The sequence below is a fragment of the Scatophagus argus genome, chromosome 20 (genome assembly GCF_020382885.2).
Source record: "Scatophagus argus isolate fScaArg1 chromosome 20, fScaArg1.pri, whole genome shotgun sequence".
NCBI lineage: Eukaryota > Metazoa > Chordata > Actinopteri > Scatophagidae > Scatophagus > Scatophagus argus.
In genome coordinates this window covers 12,018,817-12,031,296 of record NC_058512.1, presented here as the reverse complement: position 1 = coordinate 12,031,296, position 12,480 = coordinate 12,018,817, and the positions used below count along the sequence as shown (strand labels likewise).

Genomic DNA, 12,480 nt, shown 5'->3' with positions numbered 1-12,480 from the left:
TCCCTGAGGGCTCAATCAAGAATGCCTCACTTCACAGGCAGCTATACTAGTTCACTGTTAACATGCAGGTCAAGGATATGATAGAATCCACAGTAAATATCTAATTAATGTCTTGAGCTGTTAAGGAAAAGACTAGATGGAAGAGAAGGCAGAGCGTATCTCTGAGTAGGAGGATGTGGTATAAATCATTCCCCTGAGATTAAATTAATTATAGCTCATTAGTGGCATTGCGTCCATTTTGATTTCCATTAATGTCGACAGGTTCGAGGGAATAAATAAGACTTGTGTTTTTTTGTTAGGCTCAGGAGGCTGTTTTCTCTGTGCAGCTTTTATGATTGCATAAAGTAGGGGAAGGCTCAGCAACGCACAGGACTCATATGCCACTCATGCAAATTAAATTACATACGATCGATATTGCAGATCCATCTAACGATCACAAGTTGCCTGCCTTGGGCTGCTGGAGTAATCTTTTTTAGTATGATGGGAGACAGCGAGAAGAGAGAATTTCACCAATGCATTAGTGACCTGACTGGCAAACACAAAAAATAAGATGTTTGGATGATTACTTAAAAGGATTAGAGAACACATTCAAGTATTTTTCATGCAAAATGATATGCTACCTGTACTTGTGATAAGCCAATTGAAGAAAACAGCAGTTCACAAACATACAAATTTGACCACCTGGGAGGGTAATTGCTTCATTTCCACTATCCATCATCAGTAACATTCAAAAGACCATTCACACATTCAAGGACACACAGGGAAATACAAACACACAAAGACTACACACCTACACACATAAATGCATCTTATCTTGTTTTCTTTTACTGCATGTTTTCATCATTTTCTGCCACATACACATACAGCTGAAATCTCTCCACTTTCTCTGCTAGAGTGTACTTTTGAATCAGTATTAATCAAAGAGATTACAACACAGAACTAATCAAAACTGCTGCGCTCTTCAAGGCTCAAATTAATGGTAGACTATTTTTAATTTCTCACTTAATCAAATGCACATAAATAGGTGCATGTATGTACGGACACACAGACACTCTCAGCAGGCAGGTCATTAACATCCATGCATCCCGCTGATGCATGGAGAGTTCTTCCATTGGATTCAGATTGCGTAGAGGGGACCTTTGATTTAATTCAGGTTGTAAACCAGTCCCACTGGTCCTGCTTGGCCTGGTCATTGATTGTATGTGTTCATTTGCTTTCTAAGTTAAGCCTGGCACAATCAGAAAGAACAGCACAAGGGCCTCTGACCTCTCCCTCCGAACCGAGGAGGACTGAATATTGAACTCTTTTCTCCCTCAATCTTCACCCACCATTGTTCTGTCAATTACTCTGGCTCCTAATGACTCTCCAGCATGGAGTAAAGCTGCCTTATGGACACATATTCAGTAACCCAAACAATGGACATTTGCATGGGTACACAGTTCATGGGGTCTAGTCAAATGTCAGCACTGAATGAACAAACCATTCTTTATTCAAATCAGTTATTGTGTATGTATTTATGCCTAAAATATGGCTTTGCATGCTAACTTTACATTCAGCTAACATATGGAATATAATCATCATATCCACTGAGGGATGACATTATTGCCCATGATAACAAATGCAAAGGTGAAAGACAAATTTCTACTATTTTCTAATGACAGGATTTCCATAAGGGGAACCACATAATAACTGTCTTGCATTTCAGATGAAGGGTGGAGAAAGTGAGAGAACCTGTCATTGAGATGGGGTGAAGAAGTGATAAGAGCAGGGAAAGATTGCACCCCATACAAGACCTCAGGCTATCATTACCATATCATGAGAACAATCAATCAAATTGGGTTAAAATGTACAAGCTGTTTCAGGGCCACTTAGACAGCCATAATGAGATCATGAATATGGCACAGATTCCATATGTGGATCAGAGGGGGCTGTTCACACTCCTGTGGCCCAGGTAACTTCTGTGTGATTCATCATGGCATGCAATATAGGGACTGACACTACTCCATGTATTGTTGATCTGTGTCCATGTTCTGGCTGGCTGCAAGCCTCAGCTAGCTCAGTAAAAGGGTGCATTTCTTTGATTGTTTCCCTTCAAGTGAAACTAATGCTGAGCAATGTAAATGAAATTATCACCATATTACTGCTGCAAGAATATATTCTGAAATGAGCATGTATTGCAAAACGACAAACGTATATGAAATAAAATAACTGTTTGTCACAACCCTCATTTGGACTGTCTAGCATCACCCTGTGCTTCATTTGTTACTGTGATATTGTTATCTGCTGCACTGCTTTGGTTTACACTTTCTGCCTTTGTCTGTTTCCCACCACTGTGATTACTACCTTCATACTGATTAGTTTAACCTGTGTCTTGTTACATGGTGTATATATATATATATACATACATGTGCTCCCCAAGTGTCTGTTGCCAGTTCCTTGCTTTCACTTGCGTCACACATTAGAGCAATTGTTTGTGTGGTTTTACTACCCCTTGTTTTATTCATGACTGATTTTTATTTGCATGTGTGAACTGCCTTGTGTACTGTACTCCTTTTGACCCATTAAAGAGTTTGAATAAGCTAGGGGTCCTGGTTCAGTGTTGTGCTTTTCACCCATCATAACAAGTGTTAAAAACAATGAGGTGTGTTTCACTTATATGCTCAGTCATTAGTATTAATGTTGACAAGGACATTTATTTATTTATTTTCAGTCCTGACTGGTGAAAACTGAAGGATAGTCTTTTTGTTTTGCTTAGCTAAGTTGAGATTTAGCCAGTGGAACTCAGCTGTAAGTTTTAAGTCTAATTTTAGTCAATATTTTTGTCTCATATAGTTCTCAAACAATTTCCTGACACTGTAATAGTTTGTGCTGAAGGATATTTCCCCTGGCTGTAAAAATTCCAATAAAAGTCAAGGATACCTTGAATTATGTGTTTAACCATCTAGGCTGAGAATGTGTGACTGCCATACCACACTTCTTTCATGCCATGTAAAAGTGAAAATCCACAATATGTTAGAAAACATACTAATCAATCATATTTCCTGCACAGGTCTTTTATTTTCTGCATATATATATATACAGCTGAGCAGCAACTTCCAGGGCAGGGAATAATGAAGCCATTATGGAAGTACCAAAAACTGCAGTTGCTCGAATGGCCAGTTGAGATTGGCTCTAACCATGCTTGAGTTACGGCTGGCTGCTGAGCTGTCACCTCCACCAATTGGAGCCAGTGAACTTGACCTCTTGACCATGTTTGTGGTGCTGGTGCTTTTTGGAGAATTCTTCATGCAAATACCAGACTTTTCTGGCTTTCTGTGTTGTCCAAGAAGGCTGAGCTCCACCTCACTGATAAAGATCGACTTATTTGGGAAACCTTAAACATTACACATTACACAGAATCATGTTAAATTTTCCACAGAAAGAGTTGTCTAGATTCAAACAATATTTGAATCTAGCAAGGCAAGATGATTGCAAGATGAAAGTGCCTTTAATTCAATTTGAGGGGTACTAGCAAAAAATAAATTAAATATTAAATGTAGTCCTGAAACGGAATTAACATATATAGTGTTCTCAAACCAAACAATATTCCAACTTGTTCTCTCCTCAAAGGCCCTTAACTCAAAACTATGATGGTTTGCTTACCATAAGTTTTGCATGTGCACTTTTGGATTTGGATATTATTTATATGGTCAAACTTTGATTAGACTTAGGCACAAAAACTACTTGATTAGGCTAAGGCAGTATACCTTGCTACAAGCTACAGATATTACACAGTGCTAGTAAAAAGTTCTACTAGCTTTGGTGTTGGACTTAGAAAAAAATCTTTATATCTTCATTTTTATTTAGAGTTAATATTGTCCATTCTACATCCTAACAGTAAACAGTAAAAGCTATATAACAATTCTTACAGTATACTATCTTTCAGTTAAGAAATATTATCATATTACTCTTTTTGGTACGAACACTGACTGCTTTGAGTACACCATATTTTGTCACTTTTCCAGTGTGGGCACATTCTAACCTGCTGAGAATTAGCATGTGAGATGGCGACAGTTTAAGAGTCTGCAGCCATACTCGCAGCTGTGTGACTCTACTTTGGTGCAGTGATATTTTGAGCTGAAAGCTAGTGTCAACATGCTCAACAAGCTCAAAGTGGCAATGTTAATATGTTGATGTTCAGCGGGCAGCTATTATTATGTTCACCATGCTGTTTGGCGTGCATGCTAACATGCGCTCATTAGCACTGCATTAATATTAGCGTGAAACACAAGTACATCAGAAGCTGAGGGGAATGTCAGTAGTTTTTCTTGTGTTTTGTGAACAAAAGTAATGGATTGAAGTCAAATTTGACTTTGTCCAACTCTGTATGCCCATATGGTGTACTAGAAGGAAATTTTGCATGGAGAAACAACAGCGCTTGGAAGGGACAATCTTCTCTAACTAGATTTTTAATGGCGTATTTATATGAGAATTGTGGCATTCTTCTCTCCTTGGCTCACTGCAGAGTATGCTAATCATTTCAGTCTAAAACAAGCTTGGGGTTTCCATTCCCACCATTGATGCTCTCTTCCTCTGTTTCACAGAAAGACCCTCAGAGGCTCATGTCACCTCCCTCAGCAGATGGCTCAGGCAAACACAGAATGACAAGCCTTGATTTCACTGATGCTTAAAACATGATTTCACCCACTGTTGGAAAACAATTTGAATCTTTAACCTATTTCCACAAAGGAGCTTCCACATTGAGCTGACTTTCCTCATCAAAAGCTCAGCAGACTGTTCATGAAACTTTTTTCAAATCCTAACCCCTAAAATATATTTCACTCTAGCTGCAATAAGTGTAAACATGATGAAACAGGCACTGTAAGGCATAGATTGTTGGCTGAAATATAATTTATCCTTGTGTCTTGTCACCTTGTCATGTAGATGTAAGACTATGGTTTGCTGTTTTTAGATAGCAGGCCTCAGAACTTTACCAGCTTACATCATTGTGTAGGTGTTGTAAGGCTGTCTTGTCAGTCTTTTAGAGTGAGCCTTACTCCCACTCACGCACAGCAGGAGTCCTCTCTAGCAGACAAATTGACTGTGGTGGCACGTTTCATGCTCCTGTAGACTTTGAAGGTGAAAAAATGCTGGAGGGTTCTATTTGTTCACTTGTTTGTTTGTTTTGGTGTATGTGTACATACGTGGCTATGGGTGCACACACTGACGAGACTTGAGAGTTAATATTTACAGTAAGAAATACACATTTGAATATTTCATGTACTTTGCAGTATGCAGCCTGTTTCAGTGTTTCTTTGGATTACACAAATTTTACAAGTCACTCAAACCCATTAATGACTAAACACTACGTTAAGTATGTTAAGAAAAATACCCACAAATTTTTTAAGTTAAAGGAACACACACAAAATTTGTAAACTTTCGAGACATGTGGCTACACATAAAAAAACCTGCTCTGTAGCCTTTGACCACTTTGAAAAAATTCAATGGATTTGTACTTAGCTCAGCCAATACTTTAAGTGCTATAAAAATATGAAAATATGAAATTCTACTGTGGACATTAATGGGTGAAACTCCTGAGATACTTTTTTCTGTTAAGGTCACAAAGGCAGTTGTGGGATGGACCTACAAATACTTTGAATATTAACTGAACTCATGTCAGGTGGTCAAATAAATGTGTTCTAACTGATATTTCTCAAAATTCTGTTTTATTTTTTACATTGTGTTATGAGATCTCCTTCACTATCTCTTCAACTTCCATCAGTGCCAACAGCTCACATTATCCTGCCAAAATTCTGCTTGTGAGCAAGGAGGATATAAATGAGGGTCATAACCTAACACATTGTCATTTTTTACAATACTTGGTTGCTTTCATAATTCAAATACAGAGATCTGCTGCCTATCTAATAAATGCTACAACTGATGAAAAAAGTACACAATTCAACAGAGAGAAGCATCTCTCGCTCTCTCAAAATTTAAGTTGGCACATTAAGGCTGAGACGTTTGTCGTTAAATTTACTTTTAAACAATTAGTTTAACATTAGCATTGATCTTTATGTACATAATATATAATTCATTAATCACATAAGTCATTTTTCAAGTGAAAAATGTCAAACACCCGAGGGTTTCTGCTTATCAAATGTTACGATTTGCTGCTTGACTTTGTCGCATACCAAAGTAAAGAGAATGCCTATCCTGGACTGCTTATTGCAAGGTGTAGTCATAATCACGTTGTATTGTCAGTAGTATATAAGTATATATGCATGCATTCATGGAGTGTGTGCATTTTGTGGATTTTATACATAATTACTTTTAAAGTGGACTTTTGGTAGAAAAGGAGATCCAAATAAATCAAACCAAAACCTTGGGCTCTTGTGACAAAGTGCTTAATTGATAAATTAAGGAAATAGTCAGCAGATTGATCAGCTGAACTTTATATACAAAATAAAGTTTGAAATCCCTTGCTGATCCAGCCAGAAAGAGAACAAAGAACACTAGTCTTGTCATTGCTGTTCCTCAGTCTTGCCACTGCTCCCTTTTTGTGCCAAATGTCAAATATTGCGATAGTATTGCATCTCAATCCATAATGGTCCTGTCATGTTAAAATAGAGACAAAGCCAAAATGATATATTTTTAACAAACAGCTTCTATGTTTGAGAGAGGGCTTATGTTTGCCAAAATCTTTCCTGCTCTTGAAGTCAGCGCATCCCTGTGTGCGTGTGTTAATTTGAGTGAATGAGCAGACTGAGAAATGTTGGTCATTAGATTCGGTTTACTTTAATCAGTTGTTAGATGCCACGCCTCACCTCCTGCAATTACAAATCGAACTCTCATCAAAGCTTGGAAAAGCTACTGATTGACATGACGGGTATCAGGCCGCAGAACTGCTACTTTGGTAACAAAACATTGATTTGTTTTGTTTTCTCAACTCTTCCCCTCAATCAAACAGGAAGTCCAAATTGTGTTAGCTTTCATTAAAAAGAAATGATGGCACTAGAAACAGGATGAGTACCTGCTATGTGTGGCTGACGACCCCAACCACGACTCACCTTAACAAGTGCAGACACAGAGGTAATGTGTGAAAAGATGTGTGTGTATTCCCATGATTATTTATCCCAATAGCTGGGAATTTTGTGTTCAATAGTAATATAAAAATAGCTTGATGGTGGGGAGAAGCACTCGCTCATTCCATGGTAACAGAGAGCAGCGAGGACACAGAAGCAGAGGACTGCCTGGTGAAGGACAACTCTTAACATTTAAGGGTCCTAATATATCTTTATAACAGAGCAGGCAGTATTGTCTGACGACCATTGTGCCACTTTGATCTTGCATCAGTCAGCTTTATTACAGCCTAGAGACATGCACAATCATGCACAGAGTAGCCTATTTCTGGCTTGGTGTCCTTTTTTTTTAGGGTTTGTGTTCAGTTTATTGCTCACAAGAGATGCTATTTCTTTATAGAGACTGTGTAGTATCATAATTTAGATAAACTTGAGTCATTTTGTATATAATCTGACAAAAAAAATGGAAGAAACAACACACTGTGTATGCATGAATGTAAACTGTGTCACTGTAATGGGCAGCTGCAGAAAACACATTTTCAGTACAGTTAGGATCAAATCAGAATAACTATAGGATTTCCTTATCTCATACACTACCCACTCTTGCTGTCTTTATACAGATGCTCTTAAGTAGAAAATGCTGACCACAGTGTTCTATGACAGAAATCAGTATTTAAAAAAAAAAGCTGCTGGGTTGGTTTTCAAACTGCTTCTTTGGACACACACAAAATCCAAAACCTTTAAAGACCCTATGATGAGTGCAAATTTACTTGGCATATTTAATATTTTATGCTGTGGTTTGCATAGAAAAGTGCTACATTTGAAAGAAAGAATGAAATTGCTTTACAGAATGAACAGACACATACATAAACACAGGCATGGAATATATAATTAAAAGTCTAAGGGCTAAGCAGTAAATGTTAAAGAGACATCCAAATAAGCTACTTTGTTTACCTTAAATAGAATCATATAAGAAAACAAATCCAGTATCACAGTTATGATGATTTTCATATTTTACTAACTCAAATTTTCATGGACTTTAATTACTTGAAAAAAGAACAGCAATCTGTTGGTCTGCTGTATTTTCTATAATATTGTCTTCTTATGCATAAATCAAGAACAAAGCTTAATCTAAACAGTTACGGATTTTATTATCCATCATATAATAATGGTTCACATATTCTCATACTGAACTCTGTCTGTCTCCTACACTTTCACTCCACCACTTGCGTAATTTATTTCTCTTTTCACACCTGAACTCTAAGCTGCCTCCAGTTCTCCAGCACGCAGAAGATCAGTGCAGTGAACATATGGCTGCTAAAGTAACTGAACTACTGTGCACACCTCTGAGACATGACTACATGTGTTTTCTAACCTCCCCTAAGGGGTCGTTATGTACGAACTCTGAGTATTTCAATGTAGTTTTTGTCCGTGCACATTCAAAGTACACACTGAGATGCACTGAGATACCACTGTCTCTTTAAGTCTGCAAGTCCACAGGTGATACTCATCTCTCCAGTCTGGCTGTTGAGAGTTAAGTCATCAAGCCTGTCTGAGTCCGTCTGAACCTGACAATCACACTATTGGTTGTAATGTAGCACTTTCTACTATAAGCTAGAAGAGACGTGTCCTGTTCCAGCTGTTTATCTTTCGGCTTCTGGCAGTGATGCCATTTTAATGGTCATCAGAGCAAGATTCAATTGGCATTAAGGAGAAATGTAATGTTTGAGGACACTTGTCTTTTCAAACTCTCCAGCCTCAATTTCCACATATTTCAGTTTCTCCCATTCAGACCCTGACTAATGAAGATCTTTTTTCACTTAACCTGACTAATGGGATATCTACTACCCACAGGACAGCAGTTGAACAAAATCACTCGCTGAGAATGGACTTGTTACTGGTGAGAAAGAGAAAGTATGTCAAAAAGAAAATCTGCAGGTACCACAGAGATAAATTAAATTAATTTAGAAAATTACTTTCAGACATGATTCAAGAAATCTTGCCCTGCTGTAGCCTCAAGCCAGCTGTAGTTTGTAAAATATATTCAGAGAGTCCACCAGCTGAAGGTTTAACCAGTCAGAGAGCTTTAGATTAAACTGTAAGTAGTAGTAAAATATACATACATCCATACATATATATAGTTTAGGTATCAAGACCAAAAATAAAAACCATGGTTTTGTATGATCGTGTGTGTAGAGGGTTCATGTTGCAGCCTGACTGCAAAAAGCAAAGCATAATTGACTTTGCAAGGCTACCACTGCTTGTTAGGAGATGAAACTGACACAGACAAGGGAGAGTTTTCATATTTTGACAGTCATATTGTTTCAGTGAAATAAAAAAGACCATGACTACTGCTTTCTCTGTGTCCATTTAACCTGATCAAAGAAATTTTCAAAATTAAAGTTCAGTGTTTTGATAATCTTCACATTTTCCAAAGACTTCACTTAAAAATGCTTTTTATTCACTGAGATCTTAGAGTCATTCCATTTGATATATAAGCTAAAGAAACCTAAAAGCACTTAGTCGCGGTAGGTGTTGCATTATTATTTCAGCACTTCAAGGTGGTCTTTTGTTGAGCGCAGCATTGCAGGGCATAATAACAGATTCAACATGTATGACCTTGAGTTGATGTCTGTTCTCCTCAGCGGGGCTGTGAAAGAAATACATGTAAATGATAGATGACTTGTCATTCATCACTGTCATCACCTTGACACCCAGGAGGAAATAACAGCCCAGCCTGGGTGTGTCACTTCCTGTGTCCAGTTCTTTGTCTTTGCCTAAAACCATTTAGCTGTCGAGTTGAATGTCAAATACTGAACAGACACACACACACACACACACACACACATACACATGAAAAGAGATACGTAATTATCACTCATGAGTGAAAACATCATATAAGCAGCAACCCACATGTACTTTCAGTCTTCTTTCTTCATGAGAAAGTAAAAGATCTTTTATCTTGCAATGTAATGTTCAAATTAATGTTATTACCAGGTGCTGCCAAAGCTGGAAATTGTCAAATTAAATGGCAAGGTCAAAGTTGTAAAACAATATTTTATGCTTCCTTCCTTAAATATCAGAGTCACACCTGACGCAAGTGTTTGGCATATTTTAACCCTTTCACTAAATATTGGACATGTACCTACCTAATGCTGCTGTCAGTCATTTTCAAGCCATGCTACGACTTCTTACTCCCTTTAAAACTGCCGGTGTACTTATTCTGTAATGTAATGTAAATCAGGGAATAGCATTGCCATTAGACCGTATACTTGGTAAGCAGTGCTGTTTTGGTGGTGGTAAGGGTCAAAGTAGCATCCAGATGGATGCAAGGACCCTTGGTTTCACAGCAGAACATTGGATTGTAATGAGATGATCAGTTCTTCACTTCACCTGTCAGTGGTTTTAATGTTTTGGTTGCTCGATACCTACATTTTTAACAAAGGCCATTATTTCCCATAATAGTTGGTAGCAAGTGTCAACACGTCTACTTAAACAGGAGTAAATGTGCATTTGAGGGTACTATTTTCAGATGTGTATTTTGTGCCTTGCTAACTACACAATGTGTGCAGTGTTAACAACTAAACTCAGTGAGACTGAAACACTGATGTGTTTTTAGTTGCATTTTTGGGAACAATGACCATCTAAGGCACAGAAGAATGGACTTTATTAGGCTACACAGACAATACTTAGTAGAATAGAATAGAATTCGATATTGGGTTTGCTTTTTCATAGGATTTGATGAATATAAACTATATAGAATACTTCTAGAATTTTTCCTTTCAATGCAAGAGAGAGGAGGCACTGTCTTCCTCGAACAATGCTTTTATTGACTGCATTTAAAACTGGTTGTGGACCTGCATGCATGGCAGTGCCAGGTAATGAATGGTTCAGGTGCTGAGTCATGTCTCCTCTCATACTCACTCTCTGCAATCACTCTCAACTGACAGCTGTCCAAGAAATAAAGAAGTGCGGCTGCTGATTTCTGGTTGTTCAGCAGGGTGTTCAGTTCATATTTCATTCACAACTAATTCTGTAGAGGGAGGGAGTCAGACATACCTTTGACTAAAACTGTTCTCCTTCCTCCGACAGTGGAGGGTGACAACTCTGTGACCTTCACTTCTGACATCCTGACTCACCGTCCACGCAACAGGGTTACTGGCTCTCGCTCCCAGGAATGCCACGCCATCTTTCAGCTTGACCCTGCAGAAGAAAAAATTAAAGAAAGAAAGAAAAACATTAAATTAGATGATACTGGGACCTGCCAACAGAACAGCTGACAAATTAAGTTTCAGAGCTTCAAAAAAACACATGGCTTCTTTTGCTCTCTTTCTCTGTCTCTGACACACAAAGATGTCAAACGAAAGAAATGAGGTGGTGCTTTAATTGCCTCTCACAGAGGTCACAAAAGAAATGCTTCAAGCTCTCCCACGCATGCAAGAAGGACATTAAAGTAGCAAGTGAGCAAAAGATTATTTTAAATGATAAGAGACTGATTTGCTAATACAAAAGCACTACAAAGGAGCTAAAAAAAAAAGAAAGAAAAAGAAACATTTTTGAAAGGCTTTTGGTGATTGCTAGCTCTTGGTAAAAACAATACTACACACGGACAATCTGGTTTATGAAGGAAGTCTTTTCTACCCTGGTCCTTATCCTTTATTGGAAAGCAATATAATCAGCTAAAATGCTCTCAAACTTGATTTTCATATTTTGCTTGAGGTGAATATTCCTTTGGAAGGTACAAGGCTAATTATTTCATTAGCAGTGAAATAACCTGGCATTTGGACAACAGATGGCTGAAGTGAAATAATCACAGGTTCAAATTAACCTCTGTGAGAGTGTGTTTTACCACTGTGAGAGTGCATACTGAATGAAAGAGTCTTAAATGATAATTTCTGTTTTACCTTGTAGTATCCCAACACCAGGACTCTCTAAAGAGATGGCAAGCTCCACTTCAGACAGTTTTATCCATTTTCCATCGCACATTTGGGGTTTTTAAAGGACTCCACACTCTGCCATCTCCGCCCCACCTTTTGTCCCTAAATCACTTTCGTTACTCATGGTCACAGTCTGTGTGAGGCTATACAGGTGTAGAAGAACCATGACCTCCTCCACCTCCAGTGTACTGACATGCTGTTGCTTCCCTCCTCCTTCTCTGTCACGTGAAATTTACATGAAATACACGAGTGGCTTTTAGCGCTTCCTTTTCCAACATGACAAATTGCTCTTCTACAAACCTCTGACATGAGTAGGGCAGAATATTTTATGCGAGGAAAAAAGAAGGAACCAATGGTAAGAAATAAAGCAGACCTAAAGTTAAACACCAACAGCACAGAGAGGTGAGGAAGTAGGAACATTTCTATTCAGTGAAACATAATTCTTTCCCACGTCAAAATAATTGGAGACCGTCCTCGTTCTGGAA

The 12,480-nt window shown here is 38.1% G+C and overlaps 1 protein-coding gene across 1 annotated transcript in view; it reads right to left on the bottom strand.

Annotated features, from left to right (window-relative positions):
• Positions 1 to 11,313, bottom strand: part of LOC124051972 (transmembrane protein 132D-like) — a 56,723-nt gene extending 45,410 nt beyond the window's left edge. The window contains exon 1 of the mRNA XM_046375805.1: positions 11,118 to 11,313. The gene's annotated coding sequence lies outside the window, so the exon portion shown is untranslated. The remainder of the gene's footprint in view (positions 1 to 11,117) is intronic.
• Positions 11,314 to 12,480: the final 1,167 nt, after the last annotated feature.